Consider the following 19159-nt stretch of genomic DNA (forward strand, 5'->3'; position numbering starts at 1 on the left):
GTCTCTGACTTACAACTGTTTCTTTAGTGACTGAAGTTACGGCACTGAAAAAAGGTGTCTTAGGATGGTATTTTTTTTCATGACCACTGCAGCATCCCCAGAGTCAGGTGATCTAAATTCAGACGCTTGGCAACTGACCCATATTTATGACGGTTGCAGGGGTCCAGAGGGTCCTGTGATCCCCCTTTTGCGACCTTCTGACAAGCCAAGTCAATGAGGGAAGCGGATTCACTAAATGACGGTTATTAACTGAACAACTGCAGCGATTCCCTTTACTGTGACAAAGAAGTTTGTAGAGTGGGGCAAAGCTCACTTAACACCTGTATCGCTTAGCAACAGAGATTTTGGGCTCAATTGGGATCATAAACCAAGGGTTACCTCTAATGCTCTTAATCCACGTTTTAAGAATTGCGAAGATCATTTTTTTTGCAGACAGGCAAAATCTTGGAATCTCCAACTGCCTCTTGTGCGAGGGCCATTTTCCCCTCGTTCTTCCCTAAAGGGTTAAATCAGGATCCTGTCAAGATATGAGCCCCACAGAGACCTCTGTCAGTCTGCTGAATCGGCAGGCAAGGGGCCTCTTGAGGTAATTTAGAAGGTGGTTCCTGAGTCTACACCCAGGTACTCTTTCTAGGGTCCCAAGGAAGAAAGGTATGTGTCCATTTATGGACCCCCAAAAATGCAACGCTGCCTTAAGGACTGTCTAATACAGAGGTCTCCAAAGTTGGCAACTTGTGGACTTCGACTCCCAGAATTCCTCAGCCAGCTATCTCCACAAGTCTTAAAGTTGCCAACTTTGGAAACCTCTGATCTAATATCTTTGAGTTTCTGACAGAACTTCATCTTTTAAATAGGAGCCAGCCACATGCGGCAGCTGCAAAAAAGCCAACGCAATCCTAGGCTGCATTAACAGGGGGACAGAATCAAGATCACACGAAGTCTTCATACCACTTTATAAGGCCTTGGCCAATGGCCTAGGTCTCCTGCTTGAGCAGGGGGTTGGACTGGAAGACCTCCAAGGTCCCTTCTAAGCCTATGATTCTATGATCTTGGGCAAGGGGTTGGACTAGATGACCCGATGACACCCCCCCAAGAAGCCTTCCAACTTTGTTATTCGGTTCAGAGAAAGAATGGTTTATAGAAAAGGTGTCTAAGGTTAAAAATTGTGTGATATAGCCGTTGTACTGGATTTATCTGAAATCTATCCATGGGTGTTTTTTGGGGGGGAGGAATTTACAGAAGAGAAACTGCAGGCACCTCTTAGCTTCTCTGGAGACCCTCAACTCCTCCTGGGAGTACTTCCAGCCATATTTAATTATGAACCACGATGAACATAAATGGCAAAAGACGAGAAAGTCAGCCAGAATGAATCACATCATGATATTTGCTGGGCTGGGGAATTCTGGGAGTTGAGTCTGCATATCTTAAAATTGCCACGTTCAGGGAAACACATGTTTAGCATCTTATATGAATCTATCTATAATTTCATCCGTAAATCACAATTAAACAAATAATAGCTCATGTGGTTAATAATTCCAGTTGTGTAGCCAACCCAATTAAGGAAGTTGAATTCTGGGAAATAGCCCTTCCTGCTTCTGGAGTTTCTTGTAAGGGACCAGGAATATGCTAACCAGATGCCCAGCATAAATCATCCATTTTGGGCAATTCTTGACAAATTAGCTGCAGATTGAAAATATACATTTTATGGTTCCTTGGAGGACAGTTAATCCTAATCAATTTTAAGGGCAAGTTTCTGCAAAAAAAAAATACGATGAAGTTTGTTGGGTCTCAGCACTTTCTAACTCTCAGGAAGGCATGGAGTGAATGCAGCCGAACAGGAGCGATAGCCAGATTCCCTCCTATGTTATGCCGATAAAGGTGGCAGAAATTCATTATTTCAGTGCCCCGATTGTGTCCTGATCTACGGTGACCTATTCCATCTGGGGAAGGAAGGGCCATGGAAGCGTTTATGGAGCCACGGGAAGAATATTCATGCCATCTGGTAGATAAAGTCAGAATAACAGAACTGGAAGGGACCTTGGAGGTCTTCTGGTGATCTAGTCCAACCCCCTGCCCTCAGGCAGGAGACCCTATATCACTTCAGACAAATAGTTATCCCATCTCTTCTTAAAAGCCTCCAGTGATGGAGCATCCACAACTTCTGGTGGCAAGCCGTTCCACTGGTTAATTGTTCTGTCAGGAAAGTTCTCTCCATTGCTTCTTTTCCTGCCTTTGGAGGATCAGTTGATCCCCCTCCTCTTTGTGGCATCCCCTCAGATATTGGAAGATGCTACCCTGTCACCCCTACTCCTTCCTTCCATTAAACTAGACGTTCCCAGTTGCTGCAACCTTTCTTTATATGTTTTAACCTTGTTAAGATATTTAAATTTAGTCACTGGGTCAATGGGATTGTGCCGTGAGCCAGAACATAGAACGGTGGTTGATTGATGGCTCCTGCGTGAGGCAATCTGTGCTGTGATTGGTTGCGGTGGGTGTGGAGGAGGCGTTCCCTTTTTTCCCGCCTTTTTCTCCTATGCGCCTTTTTGTCCTCTGTGGTTTACCTCAGTTTGCCTACCTTGTTTGATGTGTTTATAAGTATATTTCCATAAAGCTCCACCTGCTGCACAATTCCCTGACAAGCCTCCATCCCCCTCGTCCTGAGGGAAGCAGCCCGGGAAGATCCCCAAGGGATCAGAGCCCAGGAGAAAGTGGCCAACAATTTGTCCACAAAAGAATCGTTTCCCGGAGTGCAGCAGGGAGGCCGAGGCCTGCTGGAAGGGGGTGCATTGCATTAGGGCAGGAGCTGAGAAGAAAAGGCTCCCATTAAGCCTGGAGGATCTGGCTTAATGGCAGCTGGATCCAGTCCACACACACACACACACACACATCCCCCGAGTGAGCTTTGGATCCTTGCCCGGAAATGCTGAACAATCTCCCTCCAAGCAAGTGATGCAGAAGTCAGAAGGCTTTCTGGTGGGGGAGTTTATACCAATATATGTCACCAAGGGGTTTGTGGTTCACCGGCAGCCGGTGCAGATGGCAGTGGAATTGGACAGTGGGGAAGAACGGGGGACCAGTCCGGGAGTCTGGAGAGGAGTCCTGCATCCGATGCAGGGATGGGGCCAGGACCATCTGGGAGTGGGGTGCTGCCTCCGGAGCCTCCAGAGTCTGGCAGCAGCGAGGCAGAGGAACCCGGGGAGCCTGTTCCCAATACGCGTGTGCACAGAGCTGCTAGAAGGCGAGAGCAGCTGAGACAAAAGGGGCGACTCGGGAGTGAGGCTGGGAGGTGATTGGCCCTCCCATATGATATAAAAGAGATGCAAAGGGACAGGAGCCTTTGCAGGAAGCAACATCATTCGCTCTGTTCGGATTAATCCTTGAAGCTCTGTGTGGACTTTGTACTTCGGTTGGTTTTTTTTAGTTCATTTGGCACTTTAGTTGTTGGCAGCCATTCAAAGGAGAGAAAGGTGGGTGCTTATCTCGAGGGACTGTTTGGGACTCATTACCGGCTGGGAATGAACATAATTCCTAGCATTGAAATAAAACAAAGAGTTGTTTGGACTAAGCGTGTGCTTAATTGGGGTCTCAGGAAGCTTTGGTCAGAATACAAGGCAAGTCCGATGAAGGTCATTGGGTTTGTCAGTCTGGTCTTTGGCTTTTCTGCCCATTTGGGAAAAAATCAGGCCACGCAGAGGGAGGGTCTTAGTCCCCTTAATGAAACAGGGTCATCTGTTGGGACCCAGTGCAAATGGTGAGGTTCCCTAGTTGGGCCATGAAACGTCTGCAAGAAAACCACCAAGCTCAGAGAGCACCAAGGATCCTGTGGCCCTCCTCCTCCTCTTCCTCTCTGCAAAACCCACTCCCTTCTAGCACTGACAATGTTCCCTAGCTGGGTCATGAAACGTCTGCAAGCAAGCCTCGAACTCAGAGAGCTCCAAGGACTGCACACATACAGCTTTTACAAAATAATTGGAACCCCACACATTAATTGGTTGAAGTTTGCAACCCTAAACCATTTCAGACAAATGGCGGTCCAATCGCTTCTTGAAAACCTCCCTTGTTGGGGCATCCACAACTTCTGGAGGCAAGTAGTCCCACGGATTAATTGTCCTCACTCTTGGGAAATTCCTCCCTAGTTCCAGGTTGGATCTCTCTTTGGTTAAGCTTCCCTCCGTTGCTTCTTGTCCTGCCTTCAGGTGTTTTGGAGAATAATTTGACCCCCCTCTTCTCTGTGGCAGCCCCTCAAGTAGTGGAAGACGGCTATCATGGCACCTGGAATTCTCCTCCTTGTTAGGCTAGGCATGCCTAATTCCCTTAATCACTCCTCCTACAATTTATCCCGAAGACTCCTCTTCCACTTGGTTGATCTTCTAAGCACGTTAAGCTTACTTAAGGTTTGCTTACTACATTTCTCTGCCCCCCCCGTTTGACTGCAGGGTGACTCTGGGTGGGCCTACAACATCCAAATGTTAACCTTCATGCTGTCTTCTGTGGCTTATCACACGAGGCCAATACAGGCCGTCGGATGGATATACTTTTGCAGGAATGGATAACCCTGAAATTGGCTTAATGCAACGATGAGGTTAAGCAGGTTGTGCGAACGGCCACCAATATGAATTAATTAGGAGGAAACTAAGGAAGAAGTGAGGATGAGCCACAACAATGAAGGGCCTGGGAAACAAAGGAAACGGTCGCTTTCTGAAAGGCGCTAGAGGAAGGGATAAACAGCGGAGAGAACAGCAGTGCTGAAATATTTAAGAGGCTGCTGGAAAGCCGAAGGAGGCTGGGACTTCGCTGCTGATCAACTTGGAGACAGAGGCCGAAGTGCTCGGAGGGGGAGGGGGGATGGCCCTGGCTGTGGGCAAGCTGGCTCCAGATGTCCCTGTGCCCCCCTTCTTAGAAAGGGTCCCAAGAGGAGAGGAAGTGGGAAGGATTTAGACAGGGGAAGGAGGGAGGGGGAGGGAGGGAGGGAGGGAGGGAGGGAGGGAGGGAGGGAAGGAAGGAAGGAAGGAAGGAAGGAAGGAAGGAAGGAGATCGGAATGAAAAAGTGGGTGGGAAGGAAGGAAGGAAGGAAGGAAGGAAGGAAGGAAGGAAGGAAGGAAGGAAGGAAGATGGGAATGAGAAGGAGGGAGGGAGGTGGGAGAAGGAGGAGAGGGAAAGAAGGAGAGAGGAGATGGGAATGAAAAGTGGAAGGGAGGAAGGAGAAAGATGGAAATGAAAAAGGAAGGAAGGCAGGAAGGAAGGAAGGAAGGAAGGAAGGAAGGAAGGAAGGAAGGAAGGAAGGAAGGAAGGAAGGAAGGAAGGAAGGAAGGAAGGAGGGAGGGGTGGGAATGAAAAAGTGGCAATCAAGCAGGCAAGAAGAAGAAGGGAGAGGGAGGGAGGGAGGGAAAGGAAGGAAGGAGTGGGAGGAGACGGGAGTGGAAAAAGTGGCAGGCAGGCAGGCAGGCAGGCAGGAGAGAGAGAGAGAGAGGGAAGGAGGGGAGGGAAAGGAAAAGCAAGAGAGAAGTCCTGGGTGGGCTGAGCCTGAAATGTTTTGAAGCCGAGTAGCCTCCAGCGCCCAGCAGCGCAGATGCTCCCACAGACACCGTAGGAGGAAACCATCTGCAAAGGAGGAGAAAAAAGAGGCGTCTGGCTGCAGACAACCTCGGTGGTCCACAACCCTCTGCCCATCTGGAATTCCCCACCCACCCCACCCTCCTGACCGGAGCGGGGTGGGAACAGGATTACTGGGGGAGGAAAGCCATTCATCTGGGAAGGGGGCCGGAGGGGAAGGAAACGGGGGGCTTTCTAGACAGAAGCAGAAACAAATAAGTAGAGGTAGTCCTTGACTTACGATGCTTCACTTAGTGACCGCTCAAAGTTCCAATGGCACTTGAAAAAAGTGACTTATAACCAGTTCTCACACTTATGACCATTGCAGCATCCCATGGTTACATAATCCAAATTCACAATCCAAATGGCAACTGACTCATATTTATGATGGCTGCAGTGCCCCAGGGGGTCTCGTGATCCCCTTTTGCGACCTTCTGACAAGCAAAAGTCCATTGGGGAAGCCAGGTTCACTTAACGACCGTGTCACTAACTTAACACATGCAGTGATTCGCTTAACAGCTGTGGCACAAAAATGGGGCAAAACTCCCTTCGGTGTCTCCCTTAGCCATGGAAATGTGGGGCTCCCTTGTGATCACGTCAAGGACTGCCTGGATTTGAGGTGGCTGGGGGGGATGGGCGGAATGGTCCCTGGCGTGGCTGGAAAAAAAACCGGGGTTCAAGTCCCAGGAGGTCCCTGTCGTCCCCCCAGCCAGATACATCCAAGCAGCACCCCAGGGCTCAGCAGAGGGGGGGGGGGGCTGCATTTGACTGTGGGTCCAGTTCCCTCCTGGGACTTGAACCCCACTTTTTCAACCGTGCCCAGAGTCCTACTTGAGTGCTGCCTTTGCAAAATGACACACACACACCCCACTTGTCCCATCCGGTTGCAGGCCGTGAGTAATGGTGGAGTAAGGGCCCCGCTGCCCTTTGTCCGGCTGAGCCTTCTGCTCGGCCGATAACGGAGAGCCCAGCCCGGCTCCATTGTCTGAAACCCAGCCGGGCTCCGGTGATGTTTCTCTGAAGGACAAAAGCAGCCATTCAGGTTTGGCAGCTTGGATCCATCAGCCCAGGCAGGCAGGTGGCTGAGTGCCCAGGGCAACCTGATCCCAGACCCCCCTTCCTCCCCTCCCCCAGGAGAGAGACTCTCTCTTTTCAAAGACAATCGCCTTTGCTGGAAGCCTTCTGAGCAAGAGACGGGGGGGTCTCCCTCTCGGTCAGGGGTAAAAATATTCCCCTCCAAGCTGGTGTGGGGCCATTAAAGGTCATCTTGAAGTGTGATAAAGAGAGAGCTTTGCTTGGGATGGTGGTGAATGTTTGTAACTCCAGTGTAGGATGAGGGTGGAGGTTGGTTCTCTTGAGTTTGTGGATTGGTTTCTGGACATTTCGTTACCTGGCTAGGTAACATCTTCCACGGAGTTTAGGGCAGGGGTCTCCAACCTCGGCCCCTTGTGGACTTGTGGACTTCAACTCCCAGCTTTGCTGGTTGAGGAATTCCCAGAAGCCGAAGTCCACAAGTCTTAAAGGGGCCGAGGTTGGGGACCCCTGGTTTAGGGGATATCCATGTTCTTCTGTTTATAAGGGCTTCAGATGTGGGTGGGTCAAGTGAGGATCTTGTGGTGGGACAGCGGTGAGTCATCAGCGAGTCTTGCAATGGGTCTTTGGAATGGTATAGGGCCTCCTGCTTGAGCAGGGGGTTGGACTAGAAGACCTCCAAGGTCCCTTCCCAACTGTATTCGGATTGATGGGTTGATGGATTGATTTTTGCTTGTTAAAGGGACGCAGCCTAGAACTAAGGAAGAATTTCTTGACAACGAGAACAATTCACCAAGGAAAGGTGGAGTTGCAGGTGCTCCATCACTGAAGGTGTTCAAAAATAGACTGGATGTCATTTGACCAGATGAGCAGGGATGGACTACAAGATCTCTGAGGTCCTCTCCAGCCCTATGATTCTATGATTCCATGAGATCTTTTTTTCTATAGAAATAAGGAGGAATTTCCTGACAGTGAGAAAGATTAACCAATAGAATATGGTGCCTCCCAGAATTGTGCGTGCTTTGTCACTAGAGGTTTTCAAACATAGACAACCATTTGACCAGGATGATGTAAGGTCTCCTGTCTTGGACAAGGGGTTGGACTAGAAGACCTCCAAGATCTGTCCAAGTGAGAGAGATCTTGGAGTCTTGATGGACAACAGCTAAATATGAGCCAGCCATGTGCAGCAGCAGCCAAAAAAAGCCAACACAATCCTAAGTTGCATTAACAGAAGGATAGAGTCAAGATAAAGGGAAGTACTAATGCCACTCTGTAAAGCCTTAGTAAGACTGCACCTAGAATACTCCATCTAGTTTTGGTCACCACACTATAAAAAAGAGGTTGAGACTCTAAGTGCAGAGAAGAGCAACCAGGATGATGAGGGGACTGGAGGCTGAAACCTATGAAGATCAGTTGCAGGAACTGGGCCTGGCTGGTCTAGGGAAGAGAAGGACCAGGGGAGACAGGAGAGCAGTCTTCCAATATTTGAGGGGCTGCCCCAGAAAAGAAAAGGGGGTCAAGCTATTTTCCAAAGCATCTTTGCAGGCCAGACAAGGAATAATGGATGGAAACTGAACAAGGAGAGATTCAACTTGGAAGTAAGGAGGAATTTTCTGACAGGGAGAACAATCAACCCATGGAACAGAAGTTGTGGGAGCTTCATCACTTGAGACTTTCAAGAAGAGATTGGATTCTCATTTGTGAGAAATGGTGTAGGGTCTCCTGTTTGGGCAGGGGGTTGGACTAGATGACCTACAAGGTCCCTTCCAACTCTGTTAATCTGTAAATCTGTAAGGTCCCTTCCAGCCCTAGGATTCTATGGTCAAAGTTCTGTGTTGGATCTTCAACTGAAAGGGCGTCTGGCAACACTGAGCTCTAAATCAGCTGTGGGCAGCTCAAGAATTTTTTTTTAAAAAGCTACAAATAATGTAATTGGAATGAAAAAAATCTAAACACGAATCAGGGTGGCAAATCTGTCCAATAACCATAAAACAAGTAATAGGCACTGGACTGGGGAATCCGTTCCCCCCCACACACACACACTCCCGAGGCCTGGGAAAACATCCAGGTCTTTGGGGCTCTGCAGGATGCCATTGGAGGGGGTGCCTCTGGGCCCTCTTGGGGAGGCTCAGCCCAGAGGGCAGGTGCCAGGACAGAAGAGGTGTGCTCCAGAGGGGGTACTCAGCAGATTCTGACCCATTCTGTAGAACCGGTAGTGGACATTTCTGGAGAACCAGCAAATCCCACCTCTGGTTGGCCAGGCCCCCATCCATTCACTGCCTCCCATCAAGTCCCAGTTGATCGGCTGGGTCTTCTTTTGTTGCCCTGCACAGGAGAAGGGAGTTGGAAAGCAGGTTAGTAGGGTGGGGAGGGAATGGGATTGTGCAGTATCCTTCCCCTGCCATGTCCACCAAGCCACGCCCACAGAATTGGTAGTAAAAAAATGTTTGAATCCCACCACTGGTGTACTCCCAAGATGGTATCATGTGGTTGAAGGAAGCTGGAGAGCATCAACTTGATTGGGTTACATTGGCCAGGCAGACATCATGGCAGACGAGCAGACTTCGGGTGGCCCCACCTCATGCCTTGAGGGCTTTTATGGGTCACAGCCAGCACCTGGAATGACACTCAGGTGCAAGCCAGCAACGGTTGCAGCTTGCAAAACAGAAGAGGCAGGTGGGCAGAATGAGATATGTCCATCTTTGCTGCGCTCGGGACCAGTTGAAGCTTCTGAGTGGTCTTCCAGGGCAGTTCCACGTAAAGCATGTTGTGACCGTTGAGCCATGAGGTGACAAGGTGTGAGGAATGCACCTGGTGCAGCAGGTGGAGAGATGCAAATACTCCCTTGGCCGCTGTTGAAAGCAAATAGTGAATCCGTAGTGCAACCCCATCCAGGATGGAATATTCCCAGAACAAGGGGGTTATGATAGCCACAGCTACTCAATCTTGGAAGGATTACATCTGAGGTGGTTCCTCTTCCTCTAGTTCTGTGCAGCCTCCGGACACTGGGACAGAGGCTTGACCATGTCAGTTGGTCAACCTGAGGTCAAAAGTCACAATCCAGCCACCCTCAACACATGTTTGGCGTACAGGTTGGACAAATAAGAGACACAACCTTGCGGCAGTCATTTTGTGATCTTTTTTGCTACAGTTCATACGTGAATCACTGCAGTAGTAACACTGTCAGGCTGGCCACAGCTAGTTCCCCAGCAAAGAAAGACCCTCGACTCCAAAGATGTAAGAGAAAAGGGACTTTCATTAGAGATGCTGGGTGCAGCATGAGCGAGGCAAGCGCTAAAGAAAAAAGGCACAAACATCATATATTGAAAGCAATCCCCAATGTCTCAACCCCTCCCCCTGGGAGAATAGTCCAATCAGGTCCTGTTCCGATGTTTTGGGAACCTGGTGCTGGGGTAAATTCCTTTCCCAGGGCCGGGTGTCCTTGAAGGCAGGAAGATGGCTCAGCTTGGCACCTCTGGTTCCTGTCAGGGTCCATGCTTCCCAATCCCCCAGCATTCTTTCACACCTCCGGCACGCTTGCCCCTCCCCCTCGATGCCCCCTCCCCTGGTGGTGGCAGTTGCTAGTGAGCGTCAAAGAAAGGGAAGATTAGCAGCTGACAAGCACGGTTGTTAAGCGAATCTGGCTTCCCCGCTGACTTTGCTTGTAAGTTCACGTGACCCCGGGAAACACTGCAACCGTCATAAATACGAGTCAGTTGCCAAGCATCTGAATTTTGGTCACGTGACCCTGGGGCTGCTGCAATGATTATGTGTCAGATGTCAAATTCTCAGTGCTGTTGTAACTTTGAACAGTCACTAAATGAACCATTGTAAGACAAGGACTTCCTTCGTTTTGGAATTCCCATTTTCAAAAGGGCATCCCACAACTTGACATGGTCAACACAGTCAAAGGCCTTTTGATAGTTAATGAAGCACAGATTGATTTCTTTGGGGTATTTTTTTTTGGCTGTCTCAAATATCCAGAGTGTGTCAGCAATAATATTTCTTGTCCCTTGGCCTTTTCTAAAGACAGCCTGGACATCTGGCATCTCCTTCTCCATGCAGGACGCTACATTGGCCAACCCTAAATATTTATTTTGGTAGCAGATGAAATTAAGGGGATTGTACAACAGTGAACACACTCTATGACATCTCTTTTATTTGGCATGTGCAATAATCTGTTGGCCCCTTGTCATTCCCCAGAGAGCCTTTACTGCTCCTTCTTCCATGGTGTCCATCTTTCCAGAGACATTTCTTGAATTCTTGTTGTTTCTGATTTAGTAATATCCAGACTGGCAACTAATGTCTCCTCCCAGAGTTTCCTATAAATAGGGAATATCTTCTAAAGTCTCTTAGATGTTGGCACTTCTCCTGAAATTCAGTGTTCTCCTTCCATCTTTATCCCCTTTGAATCGGTTACTATCTTCCTATTGGTATCCTTCAGCAAAGAGGTCTCCAAGCTTGGCAACTTCAAGACTTGTGGACTTCAATTCCCAGAATTCCTCAGCCAGCCACCTCTTAAAGCTTCTAAGTTTGGAGACCAAGGTGCTTTGTCAAGAGGCAACTTGAATTTTCTTGTTTTTCTTTGAAGGTGTTTTGCTTCTCATCCAAGAAGCTCCTTCAGATTTGAATGGAAGAAGCTTCTTCAACGAGAAGCTAAATGTCTTCAGAGAAAATGAAGGAAGTCCAGTCGCCTCTTGAAAAAGCACCTTTGGGACAACCGTGACCCGGATGACTGAGAAGCTCCATGGACATGAAGGTTGGAGACACCTGCTTTTGCGTATCAACTGGAGATGAAAGCCACCCAAATATGGAGAACTTTTGGAAGGTTTTCTTTGTGCTTGATTCTCTTCCTATCTTTTCTGACCGTTTTCTCAACTTCTCTGTTAACTTCATTCCTGAAATGTTCGTCTTGGCTTTGACTTCTCCAAATTGGCCAATTCTACCATTTGTTCTGACATTTTGTTTTCTTTCTTTTGTTTCCTCAACTTTTTCTCTGCATCTATTCCCTTTGGGCCTGCCTGTCTCTCTCTCTCTCTCTCTCTCTCTCTCTCTCTCTCTCTCTCTCTCGTTTTTCCTTTTTGTGGGAATTGTTCTCAACTGCTCTCATTTCACAGATTCCCCATCCTTCCTGCATGCATTAAATCTACTGGAATGCCAAGGCATTGGATTCAACCAGCCTTCCCTTGGAGTTGATTAAAAGCTGATCTTCTGAAGTTCAAGATACAAATAGGTCTCTTCTAATCCTACACACACACACACACACACACACACACACACAGATAAAATGAAGTCAAGGATAACGTGTATTTTTTCCCAAGGCTGCTCTGCTTATTTAGTTCGAGCATTTACTCTGTTGGGGGTCAGAACAGTGAATCCTCTTTCTTCTTTCCTTCCTTCCTTCCTTCCTTCCTTCCTTCCTTCCTTCCTTCTTTCCTTCCTTCCTTCCTTCCTTCCTTCCTTCCTTTTTCTTTTCTTTCTTTTTCTCTTTTTTCTTCTTTTTCCTTTTTCTTTCCTTTTGTTTTTTCTCATCTCTTGTTTGTCCTTCCTTCCATCCATTCTTTCTTCCATTCCTTTTTTTTCTTCCATTCATTCATTTGGGGCAATGTACAATATAATATAGCTGATAAATAAAAAACAACATATAAAAATTAACATTAAAATAAAAAATAAAGTTCTAATTTATAAAATGATAGGATAATGCCAGTTAAACATCAACAGGGGGAAACTTCCTGAGATGGCCATTGAATGCTGGATCATTACAGGCGGCAGGGGCTCTGAGGGGACTAGCCAGCCCCTGTATGGTCCTCTGTGCCCCCATTGGCTGCAGAACCAGGTTTTGACCCTTTAGCCAAGAGATTGGGGGCCTTCCTCACCTCTGGGGCAAAGCGGGGGCGGCAGCAGAGAAGGCCCCCTTCCCAGGCCCTGCCAGTCAAAATTCTTTGATGCGGGGGGGGCTCTGCAGCTCCCCCTCCTCTGCTTGGTCAAGTGGGACGAGCTGATGAGATGGAGCGAGGCCAGTTCTGTGGGTAACCTGCCCTGTGCCGCGTGGGGCTTCACAGGCGACCATCAACCCCTTGAATTGGGCTCGGAAGCAAACTGGTTCCCAGGGGAGCCCATGGAGCACAGGTGTTATACAGGGAGTCTTTGACTTACAACCATTCATTTAGTGACTGTGCAAAGTTGCCACGCTGACAAAAAAGTGACATGGGACCATTTTTCACACCGTTGCATCATCCCCATGGTCCTGTGATCGAAATTCAGATAGTTGACACCTGGTACATATTTATGACGGTCTGAGGTCACGTGATCCCCTTTGACGACCAGCAAAGTCAGAAGTGGGGAAGTCAGATTCACTTAATGATCTTGTTTCTAACTTAACTGCAGTGATTCACTTAACAACGGGGGCAAGGAAGGTGGTAAAAGGACTCAAAGGTCCCTTAGCGACTCTCTTTTGGTTGGCCATGGGAAGGTTGGCCTGTGTGCGCCCTTCTTCTTCTTCTTCTTCTTCTTCTTCTTCTTCTTCTTCTTCTTCTTCTTCTTCTTCTTCTTCTTCTTCTTCTTCTTCTTCTTCTTCTTCTTCTTCTTCTTCCTCCTCCTCCTCCTCCTCCTCCTCCTCCTCCTCCTCCTCCTCTGCCTCCCCTTAGCACTGATGACATTCCCTTAGTTGGCTCATGAAACGTCTGATAGAAAACCACCAAACTCACAGAGCATCAAAGACCTCACAGTCCTCCTCTTCCTCTCTGCAAACCCCTTCTAGCACTGATGATGTTACCTAGTTGGGTCATGAAACATCTGCAAGAAAACCACCAAGCTTAGACAGCACCAAAGACTCCATCATCATCATCATCATCATCATTCTTCTTCTTCTTCTTCTTCTTCTTCTTCTTCTTCTTCTTCTTCTTCTTCTTCTTCTTCTTCTTCTTCTTCTTCTTCGGGGGGTCTTGCCACAAAAAGGCTTCCGTCTCTCTGTAGCCTCCCAGACTTTAGAGCAGGGGTCTCCAACCTTGGCAACTTTAAGCCTGGAGGACTTCAACTTTGAATTGAAGTCCTCCAGGCTTAAAGTTGCCAAGGTTGGAGACCCCTGCTTTAGAGTCTAGCTGTGCCAAGGATGCCCGTTTCTTCCGCCCAATCCTTCCGTGTTAGGATTGCAAGTTCTCCCTGCTCGCTTCCGGCCTCCTGGAGGCGGGGTGTGGCACTCCTTCCTGGCCTCCCCGTTTCCGTCTCCTGCCAGCCTCTGCCTCCGCCCTCTCGCTCGTCCCTTTGTCTCCCGCGTCTTTGGCCTCCCTCCACGGCTGCATCTTTGGTTCTGGGCTTTTGCCACCCGTCTCCTTTTTTGCACTGGTTTAATGCCTTCTTGATGAGATTGGCAAGATGCCCGTCGAATCCATCCTCACCACCAGGCTTCGTGAGGGATGGCCCGTCTCCTGCCAGGAAGGCTTTATATAGACAATGCAGCCCAGGGTGGAGGAAACTGAAGCTTTCTTCCCAGCACCCTCTCACCGGCCCCGTTCTCTCTTTTCAAACATGGACACCCCCCCCCCACAAACCCCCAACCCCTCCTTTCCTTCTTGCCCAGGGCTTCCTAGTCTCTGGAGATCCATTCGATCAACCTTTGGATAGAAACGGTTCCTGCTGCTTTCCAAAGGATAAGACTTTCGACAGATAAAGGAGAATATTTATAGCTCAGGGTGGAAGTGAAGGGTCCTTGGCGCTCTCTGAGCTGGGTGGTTTTCTTGCAGACGTTTCATGACCCAAACTAGGTAGCATCAATGCTAGGAGGGAGTGGGGTTTGCAGGGAGGAGGAGGAGGAGGAGGAGGAGGAGGAGGAGGAGGAGGAGGAGGAGGAGGAGGAGGAGGAGGAGGAGGAGGAGGAGGAGGAGGAGGAGGAGGAGGAGGAGGAGGAGGAGGAGGAGGAGGAGGAGGAGGAGGAGGAAAAGACTGGTGGGGGTCTTTGACTGGTGCTCTCTGAGCTGGGTGGTTTTCGTAAAGACATTTCATAACCCAAGTTGGTAACATCATCAGTGCTAGAAGGGAGGGGAGAGAAGGGGAGGGGGGAGGACCCCTGGGGTCACCCCAACACTCTGGTTCTCTGACTTTATAGTCCATTCAGCCTCCCTGCAAAAGAGGTAGCAGGGCAGGCAGCAAATTCCCCTGCGCTGGTCTTGGACTTGCAGGAAACTGGGAGGAGGGGGGGAAATGAAACTTTAATTTTAGATATTGATGATTAGAATGTTCCCACAGAAACAGCTGGAAAGGTTGTTAATTTGAAAGGTAAAAATCGAGGCTGAATTGGGTATCGTATTTTACGACACTGAAGAAAGTTGGAGGTCACCCCTTCTCTCTCTCTCTCTCTGCACTTTTCTCTTTCTTCTAGTTGATTTTCTAACTTTTGCTTCCTCTGCATTTTTTATTTTGTAACGGCTTTAAAAAGAACTAACAACCCCCCCAAAAAAAAAATCCATGCTGGGTGCCTTGGGGAGGCTGCTCTCCGCGGTGCTGAAATTGGCCAGGCAGCCCCCTCCGCCTACCCTGGAGCCCCGCCCCTTTCTGCAGGATTGAACTGACCCCTAAGCAAGAAGGGGGTGGAAGTGGAGGAAGCTGGGCTGGAGGAGGACGAGGGAAGCCAACCAAGACCTTCCCTGCATCTGCCCACCCCGGGTGGGGAGGATTTTTCCTGAGTCACTGCTCTGGAGGAGACGAGCTCCCCTGAGTCAGCACAAGGCCCGTCCCTTCTTGACACCTTCTTGACGAGGGGCCACCGATGCTGAAGGCTTTGCTGATCCACACCAAAATCTTCCATGTCTTTCTGGGTTTTTTCCCCCACCCCCCACCCCCAACCCAGAACTGGATTTTGCCTCTTTGAGCGCCATCCAAACAGGGATGTGGCTCTCCAAAAGGGAGGCCAACCCCGTCAGGCTCTCGCTGGTGGGAGGGCGAGGCAGCGAAACACAGAAAACGAGTGGCAGAAGAAAGGCCAAGAGCCGGTCAAGTCTGCCCTTTGAGTTTTCGTTTATTTTGGGTTTCCTATGAATTTATTTATTTTTAATTGTTTTTATTTATTTATTTAAAAGATTGGGTGATAGATGAGTTTACCCAAAGCGTGTTTAAATTCAATCAATCAGAATACAGTTGGAAGGGACCTTGGAGGTCTTCTAGTCCAGCCCTCTACCATTCCAGACAAGGGACTGGCTCGTCTCTTCTTCAGAGCCTCCCGTGATGGAGCAGCCACAACCTCTGCAGGGAAGCTGTTGCCCTGGTTGTCCTCCCTGTTAGGAATTTCCTCTCTTTAGTTTTATGTTGCTTCTCTCCTGGGTGAGTTTCCATCCATTGTTTCTTGTCCTGCCCTCGGGGGGCTCCGACTCCCTCGTCTTTGGGGCAGCCCCTCCGATCCTGGACTCCTGCTGTCATGTCCCCCCCCCCCACATCCTTCTTTTCTCTAGCCAATCCCAAATCCTGTCACCGTTCTTCGTGTGTTTTACTCTCCTTTTAGTTGCTCTTCTCCAAAGTCTCGACGCCTCTTTTGTAGTGTGATTACCCAAAGTGGCTGCCTTATTGCAGGTGTGGCTTTACTCAGGCTTTACCAAGCGGCACTGAGACTTCACGCATAATCAGCGTCATGCTCAGTTACTGATGATTGACCGACTGTCTCTGCTGGAAGTTGGCTTCCTGATCTTTGGTCAAAGCATTGAAAGGATCCCTCCAGAGAGGCTGGAACGCAACCCCCCAACATCCAAAGCCAGGTATCTTGGCTATCTAGGCTGGGGACAATGGGCATTGGAACCCAACCTCTCTGGAAGCCTTTGGAGGTTTTCCCTGCTGCTGGCCTGCAGTTTGCAAAAAGCTGCTTTTTAATCAGCCGGGAAACCGTCCCATTTCAAGCAGGAAAACCAAAGCGCTGCAGATCGATCGGGGAAGGGAGGCAGCATCTGCCCTGCATAAAAAGTGGGGAACAATGCGGGGACAGGGAGGGGGAGGCAGCATCGGTTTCTTGTCCTCAATTTGCAACCATAGTTGAGCCCAACGTGAGAAATTTGTTAAGTGGGGGTTTTTGTTCCCCGTTTTATGACCTTTCTTGCCACATTGGTTAAGTGAATCACTGCAGTCCTTGAATTAATGACACGGTTCTTCAGTGAATCTGGTTTCTGACTGGGCTCGTCAGAAGGTCGCAAAAGGGGATCATAGGACTCTGGGACACTGCAGCCGTCATAAAGGAGAGTCAGCGGTCAAGCATCCGAATGTAAAACATGACCGTGGGGACGTTGCCAGGGCCATGTGAAAATGGTCATCAGTCACTTTTCTCAGTGCTGTTGCAACTTTGAGTGGTCACTAAATGAACCGTTGTAAGTCGAGGACTACCTGTACTCTGCTATGTGTATCCCAACTTCTTGGGATTAAGAACGTAACAAATAAATAGGTTGCAACGATTCCCACAGGACACTCCTGTCTTCAAGGAGAGGAAAGAGGAAAGAGGCGTTTAAAGACCATACATAAAACCAGGTCTTATATTCATTTTTGCTCCAAAAGACACATTAGGGCATATTTTCAGGGGAGGTCTTATTTTTGTTGTTGCAGCAGACACACTAAAGGCTCCCATCTGCCTGACAATCTTAACTGGGGCTTATTTTGGGGGAGAGGGCTTATACTACAAGCATCCTGACAAATTATGCTAGGGCTTATTTTCCGGTTGGGTCTTATTTTCAGGGAAACGTGGTAGTAGCTTCTTCTGTTAAAAGCCGGGGCATCCAACCTTGGGGACCTTTGAGAGACTTCCACAAATTCTCCAAACCAGCAGAGATAAAAACACTAATTACCATGTTTCCCCCAAAATAAGACATTCTCTTATATATATATTTTTTGCCATCAAAAAAGGCACCAGGTCTTATTTTCAGGGGAGGTCATCCACTGACTAACCTCACTGGCGTGCATCGCTTCCGGCCTCCTTTTTGCTATCAGAGGCCTTCAGGAACTTCTTCTGTGTCCAGCAAGGCTTTCCTGAAGGCCTCTGCATCCCATAATAGAGCTCTGGATCGATCCAGAGCTTTGTTCTCAGCTCCAGAGGCCTTCAGGAAAACCTTGCCAGCCTTGCCGGCTGCAGAAGAAATGGGCCGGCAAGGCAGGTGTCGGGGTGTGCGAGGCCTGGCTACACCTGTCCAAAGGTAAGTAGTAGGGCAGCTCCACCCCCCACCTATCCCCACCCTAGCTTAATTTTTACCCATCCACTCTGGAGCGGGCGGGATCTTAATTAGGGCTTATTTTGGGGGTTGGGCTTATATTGGGAGCACGTGTAAAAATCAAGCTAGGACTTACTTTCAGGGTAGGTTGTATTTTTGGGGAAATGGTATTACTATTATTAATTTAAAAAAACTAGTAAAAGCTATTAGGAAAAGGCTAAGACAAGAACATAGCAGGGGAGGGGGTGTTAATAGCGGAGCCCTCCCATTCGTTCCTGGTGTGAGGATGGCCTCAAGAGATTCTGCGGGGCCTTTGAAAGGTCAGAGGGGATGGAGCCAGCCTCAGCGCAGCCACAAGGTGGCCGCCCCAGCAGAAAAGGCCCACCGTTTAGGTCACCACCACCCCCCTCACAAATGTAGCTCCCAAGCCCATGGGACCCACAGCAGCCTGCCCCCCCGCTGGATCTGGTGGGACAGGCAGATGTCTTGGGGGAGAGCTGGTGCCTCAGACCAGCCGGTTCCTTCCCATGTAGGGCTTTAAAGATCAAGCCCAGCATCATGAGCTGCCCCCGGAAATAAGCTGCAAGTAGTCCTTGACTTACAACAGTTCCATTTAGTGACCATCAAAAGTTGCAAGATCACTGAAAAAGCGACCTTGGACTGTTTCTCACACTTACTGCAACCGCTGCAGCATCTCCAGAGCCACATAATCAAAATTCATATGCTTGGCAACTGGCTTGTATTTATGACAGTCCCAGTGTCCCGGGGGGGTCACTTGATCCCCTTTTGCGACCTTCTGACAAGCAACTTCAAGGGGAAAGCCAGATTCACTTAATGACCGTGTTATTCACTTCACAATGGCAGCCATTCACGTAACAACTGTGGCGAGGTCGTAAAATGGGGCAAAACTCCCCTAACAACCGTCTCATTTGGCAACAGAAGGGTTGGGCTCAATTGCGGTCATAACTCAAGGACTCCCTGGGATGGCAGTTGCAAATAAACACGCAAAGAAATCTCTCTGTGGCCCCTTCAGAGTCCTGTTTCTTGATGGGTTCACACAACACAGCAGCCGATACTCCAATGAGGTGTCCCGAAAGGTGCTTCTCCCAAGAGGCAACTGGACTTTCTGCTTTTACCTTGAAGATATTTCACTTCTCGTTCCAGAAGCTTCTTCAGCTCTGACTGGATGCAAAGGACCAGCTGTCTGCAAGGAGTTTCGGTCCTTCCCTTCCCCACCATCCAGTCAGACCTGAAGAAGCTTCTGGGATGAGAAGCGAAACATCTTCAAAGGAAAACCAGACAGTCTTGTGGTCTCCTGAAAAAAGCACCTTTCGGACAACCCTGAGCTGGAGGATGGAGAA

At 48.9% G+C, this 19159-nt stretch overlaps 1 long non-coding RNA gene across 2 annotated transcripts in view; it reads left to right on the forward strand.

Moving 5' to 3' along the window:
• The window catches only part of LOC148131031 (uncharacterized), a 28747-nt gene that overhangs the window by 1597 nt on the left and 7991 nt on the right, over positions 1-19159 (forward strand). For both annotated transcript variants that reach the window (XR_015749552.1, XR_015749551.1), the window contains exon 2: positions 433-651. This is a non-coding gene — a long non-coding RNA (uncharacterized LOC148131031). The remainder of the gene's footprint in view (positions 1-432; positions 652-19159) is intronic.

This window comes from Notechis scutatus, chromosome 4, assembly GCF_049901735.1.
Source record: "Notechis scutatus isolate UNSWTSFEM ecotype Mainland chromosome 4, rNotScu1.2, whole genome shotgun sequence".
Taxonomy (NCBI): domain Eukaryota; kingdom Metazoa; phylum Chordata; class Lepidosauria; order Squamata; family Elapidae; genus Notechis; species Notechis scutatus.